Genomic DNA, 8288 nt, shown 5'->3' with positions numbered 1-8288 from the left:
CCTATACCTCGTAACCGGTTTCCACTATTATTAACACCTTATATTAGTATGGCACATTTGCTACAATTCATGGATCAATAATGGCACATTATTCTTAAAGCCCATATTTTATTCAGATTTTCTGAGTTTTTGCCTTTCTTTGCTTCAGGATACCGTTACATTTAGGCATCATGTCTCCTTAAGCCCGTCTAAGCCGAGACAGTTTCTCAGACTTTCCTTATTTTTGATGATGTTGATAGTTTTGAGGAGTACTGGCCATGCATTTCGTACGCTGTTCCTCTATTGGGATTTGCCCGATGTTTTCTTTATGATTAGACTAGGATTAAGGGTTTGGGGGAGGAAGATCACAGAAGTAAAGTGCCATCTTCCACCCTCCTCACAACAAATCGAGGGTTTATATGGTCACTACGACTCCCCCTGGCTGGTCACCACGACTACCCCCCACCTCCCTGGCTGAGGCAGTGTTATCAGTTTTCCCCACTGGGAAGCTGCTTTCTCCCCACCCCCTACTGCTATCCTCTTTGGAAGGCAGTCACTACATGCAGCCCCACTGCAGGAGTGGGGTGCCTTTCCTTGTATCTACCCCCTACACCCACTTTCCCGGATTTTCAGAATTGCCAGCTCAGCGCAAATCTAGACTGAGGCTAGGAGCTGTCTGCAGTGTGACAGAGAGCCGGAGAGCCCTTCCACCCCCAGGCTTTCCAAGCTTGGACCCGAGAGGAGCAGCCCTGTCTTTGTGAATAGTTACCTGTCTCTATTCTATCTCCCAGAGGCAGCAATCCCAGAGTTCCCAGCAAAGTTCCAGTCTTAGCAGTTTCTCACAGCATTTTCTAAATATGCTTTAGTCTCCAACGCAAGAAAAAACAAACAAGCAAACAGAAAACAGTCATCGGATCAATAACACACACACATACACACATGCACACACGCACGCATGCATACGCTCACACACACAGTGTGTGTACAGAGCAGGCCTTCACCAAAATTCTGAAGCAGATGCAATTTATCCTTGATGCCCTTCCTCTGCTTTTCCAGGCTCTTCCCAGAGGTCCCAGGGTCCTCATGCTGTGAGCCGCACGCAGGCCTGCCCCCCACTGGCCCTAGATCTCTTGGCAGCCCCCTCCCTCCTGAGCCAGGACTCCATCACAAACCAATTAGTAGCTGGGCTTGCAAAACTGTAGCCCAGACAGGAAGGGTGGATAGAAACAGGAAACCTTCTCCAGGGGAGGAAAGAAGCCAGGGAGAATGGTTTGGCAAAAGCAATGATTTTTAAGCCATTTACCTGTCATTTTTTGAGAACTTTGATAGTTACCTACCTCTGCGCTTTCAACCAGTGGAAAATGCAGGCATCATTTAGCAGCGAGAAATTGATTCTGCCTCCAGGTGTTTCCGCATCACAGGGGATCCGGGAGCAGCATTAGATTTGCAGATTTGCATTTCTATCACTCCCTCTCCAAGCCCGCTTCAGGTACCAGGGCTTCCCAATTGCCCCATTATTGCTCACAACTACCTTTGGCTTCTCGCATTCCTAATCAAACGCCACTTTGGAGCTACTAGTCATTTCTCAGAAACTTGGGAAACTTTCTTCTTTCTCCCTGTGTGAAGTTTCAGGAAAGGGTTTATTTTCCCCTCTAGGCTTATTTTTACTTAGCTGAAGTCATTGGAGACAGCATACATAGACTTTGCATTTTGATCAGAACTCTTTCAAATGTGCTGGCCCTGTAGTTGAATTTCAACTGTGTTCAGTGATTTGCAAGAGAGAATAAAAAAAAAAAAAAAAAAAAAGCCCACTCCTGGAGATTTCCCGTTGGTAAAAGTGCAGACAACACTGCACTTACTGTCTATTTATTCTCACAACAAGTACATTGTCTCCTTATTCCTTTCACGGGTAATTACGAGCACTCTTCATTGGGGCCCAGCATCCATGTTAGCAACCACAGCACGCGCGAAGTGTAACATGGTCCACTTTCCTTCAGAAGTTCATAATGCGATTGAGAGTCAAGGTATGTACATCATATGGTTAAATAACATTATAAAGATGATTGTGCTTTAAACAAATACTCTACGATGTACTAATGCAGTTCTATGCCCAAATTCCAATGCAGGACTGGTTCCCACACATCCAAAAGCAAGCAATTCTTGGACACCAGCTGGGCATCCTACAATTTAACTTGGTTCTGACACTATCTTCCCGGAGACAGCATCAGACCCCACAGGTGAACGGCTCAGTCCTATACGACTGCCCTCCCTTCAGATGTTAATTATCACCTGTGCATCTGACCCACCAGCCATGGCTTGGACATTCTTCCAAAGCCCTCCTTGGGTTCGATTTGCTAGAGCGGCTCACAGAACTCAGAGAAACTTGCTACTCACTGGACTCAGCAACAGCCTGGCGGAAGAGGTGGGTAGGGCAAGGTATGGGGAAAAGGGCATGGAGCTTCCCTGCCCTCTCCAAGCATACCACTCTCCCTGACTCTCCCCGTGTCCAGCAACATGGAAACTCTCTGAACTCTCTCCTTTTGGGTTTTTATGGAGGCTTTATTACACAGGCACGATTGACTAAATCACTGTCCACTGGTGGTTGAACTTAATCTCCAGCGCCGGTACGGCAGAAGGGTGGGGGCTCCATTTCCCATGGGAAGGCTCTGAGAAGTGCCCAGATACTGCGGCCTCTGATGACCACACTGCTGAGAACATTCAGAGCCTCCGAGCCTGATGCAAGAGACAGATAAAGGCAGATTTACTTGAGGCCAGGAGCATGAGCCCTGAACAGCCTAGAGAGCCCTTAGCTTTTCTCCCCTTCCCAAGAAAATGTATAAGGACCCAGTGAGTTTCTGCAGCACATTTTCCAGATCTCAGTGAAAATTTGTTTCTTCTCTGTGCCCATCTCTTTGACAAATACACACACAATGGCCATGATGAGAGTCCCTCTCTTGTGAACTTCCATCTCTCCATACCATCCCCTGTGAATGTTGATACAATATTTATTAAGGCTTAAATAGCGCTGTTAAGTGCACGCGTTGATTTAGAATGATGGAGAGTGTCCATGGAAAGGGAAGCCGCAGACTAGGGACCCCCCAAAGGACAAGTAGATACATCATTAGCTAAAGACTCAAGCTAGCAAATGTCACCGGCAGGGAAAAGCAATTCTCTAATTAGGGCTTTCTTTACACCGACTGTTAACACCAATTTTTTATAAATACATATATTTTTTTAAATATTCTAAGATAATACATGCATAGAGTTAAAATTTCAAACAGCACGGGCTGGCTTTAAATGAAAAGTACAGCCATCTGTCTCACCCTCCCTACCCCCACCCAAGTCCCACAGATCGGAGGAAACCCCTGTTAACCTTTGGTTTTTCATTCTTCCAAGTTACTACCATAATGCTAAACAGTATGCCCTGATCTCAATTTCTGGACTTCCCGGGGTAGATAACATGAAGTCATTTCTGTTCTCTTTGAGACAGAAAGAATTTAGCTTACAATTCCACTCGTCTCTCCCTCTTCTGAGTTTTGTCAGTTGCGCCAACGTACTTACTTTCTCTATCAGTTGCCTTTACACTTTTAAACATACACTTTTATATGTTATCCTCTATGTTCCACCTTCCTACACAATATCTCTTGCCTCATCCCGAAGTCAAATGAGGAAAGCTGCACCCCTACACTCGCCTTCCTGCCCCCTGCTTCCAACTGGAACTCTGCCCACTGGAGCATCGCCTTCACCGTGTCAATCATTACACAGACATGCTTTTCTATAACATTAATTAAGGCTGCTGTTTTGATTATAAAAATTGAAACTAGTAACCATTTAATTATGACTATATGAATGTGATTATATGACTATTAGTCACGGCAGAAATCGTGTGATTAGGGGCACCTGGGGGGGCTCAGTCAGTGGGCCATCCGACTCCTGATTTCGGCTAGGGTCAGGATCTCAGGGTTGTAAGATCAACCCCCACGTCGGGCTCCGCCCTGGGTGTGGAGCCTGCTTGAGATTCTCTCCCCCCCCCCCACCCTTGCACTTTCTCTCTCTAGGAAGGAAGGAAGGAAGGAAGGAAGGAAGGAAGGAAGGAAGGAAGGAAGGAAGGAAGGAAGGAAAAAGAAAGAAAGAAAGAAAGAAAGAAAGAAAGAAAGAAAGAAAGAAAGAGAAAGAAAGAAAGAAAGAAAGAAAGAAAGAAAGAAAGAAAGAAAGAAAGAGAGAAAGAAAAGGAAAGAAAGAAAGAAAGAAAGAAAGAAAGAAAGAAAGAAAGAAAGAAAGAAAAAGAAAGGGAAAGGAATGAAATTGGGTGGTTAGAGCCATTGAAAAAGAAATGTGTCACTGATCCCCTCAAAGGAGAATGTCCCAAGGGTTAAGGTCAAATGGATTCCCTTCTACTCCATCAAGCGCTCAAGATCAAGACACACTTTTGCTAGTTTGTGTTTGAACCAAAAGTTTCTTCTCTAGCGGCGCCTGGCTGGCTCAGTAGGTTAGGCATCTGCCTTCAGCTCAGTTTATGATCCCAGGGTCAAGTCCTTTTCTCCCTCTCCCTCTGCACCCGCCACCCTGCTCATGCTTGCTCTCTCTCAAAAAAATAAATAAAATCTTTTACAAAAAAGTTTCTTCTCTAGTTTTTCAATAGTTTCCTTGGCATTTCTTTTCTTTTTTTTTTTTTAAAGATTTTATTTATTTATTCAACAGAGATAGAGACAGCCAGCAAGAGAGGGAACACAAGCAGGGGGAGTGGGAGAGGAAGAAGCAGGCTCCTAGCAGAGGAGCCTGATGTGGGGCTTGATCCCACAACGCCGGGATCACGCCCTGAGCCGAAGGCAGACGCTTAACCGCTGTGCCACCCAGGCGCCCCTCCTTGGCATTTCTAATTGTGCTTCCTTTTTCTTGCTGAGAGGGGAAAAAAAAATACCTACCTCTTCTTCCTCATTGGGTTAAGAGCTCGCAGCTTCTTAATTGTCCTACCTATTAAATGATTTCCATTCTAGTCTTGGAGCAATTTTTAGGGTTCTCTTACTTTATGTTTTAATTTGAGCTGGGTTTTTAGCTGTGTCATAGAGGTATCACCCAGGATATCTTTCCATTTCAAATCCAGAACAGTACCACTGTTTCCTGGGCCCATAGCTGCTTCTCTCTCTCTCCTGTACTCGTGGTAGAGAACACCCTCAAATAAGTGCATTAAAGAAAGGCATCTTGGTAGATAAAGATTCTGATTTGTTCTGAACCAGCATGGCTGGAAAAGTGTTTATTTTACCTTCATACATATGTAATTTAAAATTTTCTAGCAGACACATGAAGAAAGCTAAAGGTTATTAGCTATTTCACATTATTTTGCTCATACTAAGCCTTTGAAATCTGGTGTATATTTTATAGTTATGGCACATCTCAATCTCAACTAGCTACATTTCAAGTACTTGACAGCCACACGTGGCATCTGGCTCTATTGGACAATGCAGGTCTAGAACTTTCTCTTTGTGCTGTACTGCTTCACCCAAAGATGTGGGTGTTTTTTCCACTTTCTTGCTCAGAAATTAGTATGACTTATAAATTTTAAAACTGGGGTTTTTCTGTCATTGTTAGATGCTCATAGTATAATTTATGTCATTATTCCCTCTCTTCTTTCTTTCTTGACCTATCATTACTTGAATGCTGGAGCTCTTGTACTGATATTTTATCTCTTAATTTTCCTCTCATATTTTTCTTTTTAAAAGATTTTATTTATTTATTTATTTATTTATTTATTTATTTGAGATGGGGGGCATGGTGAGGAGGGGCAGAGGGAGGGGGACAAGCAGACTCTGAGTGTGGAGCCCAATGTGGGGCTTGATCCCACGACCCTGAGATCATGACCTGAGCCAATACCAAGAGTCAGACACTTAACTGACTGAGCCACGCAGGCACCTTTGCCTCTCGTATTTTTTGTCTATTCACCATTTTACTCTGTTCTGAGAGAGTTCGTGAAATTCACCTCAGCCATTTCATTCAATTTTTATGCTGGCAGTCGTATTTTTCGTTTCCACGAATTCTTTTTGTTTTCTGTAGGCTTTTTTCATAGCAGCCTGTTCTTTCTTTATGGGTAAGAGATCTTGGATCTCTCTGAGGACTCTCATCAGATTGTTAAAACTTCTTTCATCAATTATACTTCAGTTAAAAAAAGATTCTTTTCATTCCTGAGGTATTTTTTTACCTTTGGGTTTCATTTTTCACATCAGTCTTCTCTGTGTGCTGCTTGTTTCCTTCACTGTCTTGGATTTCCCGTTCATATTTACACATGAAACACTCAGCTGACTAACCCAGGAAGCCATGATGGGTTCCCTCTGAGAAGGTGTGCGCTTCCACACAGGACCTGGCCTCTCACCTGCATCAGGGCAATGGTGGTTGTTGAACTCAGTTCTTGTCAGCTGACACCTCCCTATACCCTTTCCCCCACTCACTGCCAAAGTTTTCGGGTTTTTTAAAGATTTATTTATTTTGAGAGAGAGACAGAAAGCATGCGCGTGTGCCTGTGCAGAGGGGAGGGGCAGAGGGAGAGAATCCTTCAAGCAGACTCCCTGCTGAGCGAGGACACCCCCCCCCCGACACAGGACTCGATCTCACAGCCCATGAGATCATGACCTGAGCCGACACCGAGAGCCCAACACTCAAATCACTGAGCCATCAGGTGGCCCACACTGCCAAAGTTTTTAAAGGGTCTTATTAGCGGCACCTGGGTGGCTCAGTCGGTTAAGTGTCTGCCTTCGGCTCAGATCATGATCCCAGGGTCCTGGAATCGAGCCCCAAACCAGTTTCCCTGCTCAGCCGGAAGCCTGCTTCTCCCTCTCCCTCTGCTTGTGTTCCCTCTCTCGCTGTGTCTATCTCTGTCAAATAAATAAATTCTTAAAAAAATAAAACAAAATAAAGGGTCTTATTATAAGGCACCAGCATACACGTGAGGAGCCCTAGCCTTCTCCAGGCATCTCTCAGATTATTTTTGGATATATCTCTGTTTTGGTTTATTAATCAAATCTCTTACAGAAATTAGAATCTCTGGGCTGTGGGTGCCTTCCCCACTTCCCTTCTTGCTGCTGTTACGGGATTTACTCGTTTGTGGACGTCTTCACTGTCATTACACTGGGATGTTGTGTCTATCTGCCATCTTGAATCAAAAGACCAATTATCTTTAAGGGAAATAGTCCTCCTCTTCTAAATCCATAGCTGCCCAAAAGATAATGAGCAAAGGTTTGACTTTTGAATTTGATTTTCACGGTGGAACTTCTATTAGCCAAAACATAGGTTTTTACACTGACAAATGATGATCTGACCCAATGGAAATGTAAACAGAGCCCAGGCACATGCTTTCCAATTTCCTCTCCAAAGTTCTTAAGTTGAAACATTTGTATGGGGTATGTAGAGACACTGCCAACCATTCCCCCCTCTCCTTCTCTTTGGGGGAACTGAGGACCAAGGGTTCGTCTGTGTTCTGTCATCTACCATATAGTGTGACAACACTGGCCTCATGGTGAAAAGACATGGGTTCTAGTCTCTGTGCAGTCCCTCTCGGTTCTGCACTGTTTCCCTAACACTTGTGAGCCCCAGCTGCCTCATCTGTAAAGAGGGCATAACCACCGTTCCTGCATGTCTCATGGGGCCAATACAAGGAGGAAAAGAGCTAACATACTGACACACATTCTGCCCTCAAGAAATTCTGTTGGGTGATTAAGTAAAAGGTTCAAGGCAGGTGTCTTATTTTAAGGGCCTGACTGATAAAGGCCAACAGGGGCAATCAACCTCCCTGCCAGCATCCAGGCTGGCATGCAGAGTGGACCAGGCTCAGCCATGTCTCCCAGAGAACTTTCCAGAACAACTTTGATGATCCCCACAAAAGCAAAGAAGGCACAGATAGCTCTGGTCACAGCCTTCACAAGCCAACAGCTTCCCATGTATAAAGGATTCGTGCACCACCAGGAAGGCTGGCAAGATGACAGGGGGTCTACAGGATAGAGCTGGGTATTACGAAGGGGCCCTGGGTCATTAAATCTCACACTCTCCTTTTAGAGATGAGGGGCCCAGTGGCCCTGAATGGAAATGGGACCTGCCCAGTTAGTGACAGAGCCAAGACCAGAGTTTCTCATACAATTGTCACATATCACCTGAAACCATGCCCTACCCCATTAAAGTCCTATTTTGAAACACTTCCTGGAGTTAAGTGTCTCTCTTCAATGATGCCAAGCTGGGTTTTGGGAAACTGACCTAAACCTCAAGCCCGAGAAGGCTTTGGGCCCCAAATTCGTGCAAGTACCTGCTGGGACTCAGAGCTGATA

This window comes from Ursus maritimus, unplaced genomic scaffold, assembly GCF_017311325.1.
Source record: "Ursus maritimus isolate PB19 unplaced genomic scaffold, ASM1731132v1 scaffold_18, whole genome shotgun sequence".
Classification (NCBI taxonomy): domain Eukaryota; kingdom Metazoa; phylum Chordata; class Mammalia; order Carnivora; family Ursidae; genus Ursus; species Ursus maritimus.
The sequence above is the reverse complement of the archived record's forward strand: the minus strand, read 5'-3'. Positions refer to the sequence as shown.